Source organism: Myotis brandtii, unplaced genomic scaffold (assembly GCF_000412655.1).
Source record: "Myotis brandtii unplaced genomic scaffold, ASM41265v1 scaffold268, whole genome shotgun sequence".
NCBI lineage: Eukaryota > Metazoa > Chordata > Mammalia > Chiroptera > Vespertilionidae > Myotis > Myotis brandtii.
Window position 1 is genome coordinate 2,807,637 of NW_005360187.1, and position 869 is coordinate 2,808,505.

The following is an 869-nucleotide window of genomic DNA, read 5'->3' on the forward strand; positions in this document are numbered from 1 at the left end:
CGCAGGTTCCCCGGCCCTGGCACCAGGGCAGGGGGCATGGCCTCAGGTCCCCCGGCCCCAGCGCGAGGGGTTGAGGGCGCGAAGGTGCAAAGGGAGCGAAGGCGTGACAACCATTTGCATATTAGCTCTTTATTATATAGGATGCTACTGAGAACAGACATGTACAAGTTTTTATACATATGTTTTTAGTTCACTGGTTCATATGGTAGCTCCATACCTAACATTTTGAGGAACTGCTGAACTGTTTTCCAAAGTGGTTGGCCTATTATATGTGCCCCACCAGCAGTGTATAATAAAGGTTCAATTTCTCCACTTCCTAGTCAATACTTTTTCCTGTCTTTTTTATTGTAGCCATCTAGTGAGTATAAAGTGGTATTTCTTCCCCCCTCCCTTTTTTTTTTTTTGTATTTCCCTAACAACTAGTAATATTGAGGATCTTTTCATGTACTTATTGGCCTTTTGTATATATTTTTTGTGAAATGTTCACATCTCCCCATCTTAAAAATTAATTTATCTTTTTATCATTAAGTTATATATTCAGGGTACAATTCCCTTATCAGATAAATGATTTGCAATTTTTTTTCCATTCAGTAGATTGTCTTGATGGTGCTTTATTATTATTACTAGAGGCCCGGTGCACAAAAATTTGTGCACTCGGGTGGGTACCTCAGCCCGGCCTGTGCCCTCTCGCAATCTGGGGCCTCTTGGGGGCCCCTTCCCCTGGCTGCTGGCACCAGTTTTCCTCCGGTGCCCGGAACCCAGGCCTTTGCTCTTCGCCAGGAGGGGCCCGCGCAGTGGGCGAGGGGCTTAGCTCTTTTAAAAATACTTCTGAACGTTTGGTAAATAACCCTGTAGGAATCTACTTTCTG

General features: G+C 44.5%; 1 protein-coding gene across 13 annotated transcripts in view; it reads left to right on the forward strand.

Annotated features, from left to right (window-relative positions):
• SLMAP (sarcolemma associated protein) overlaps positions 1-869 on the forward strand; it is a 164,091-nt gene that overhangs the window by 33,956 nt on the left and 129,266 nt on the right. The window lies entirely within an intron of this gene.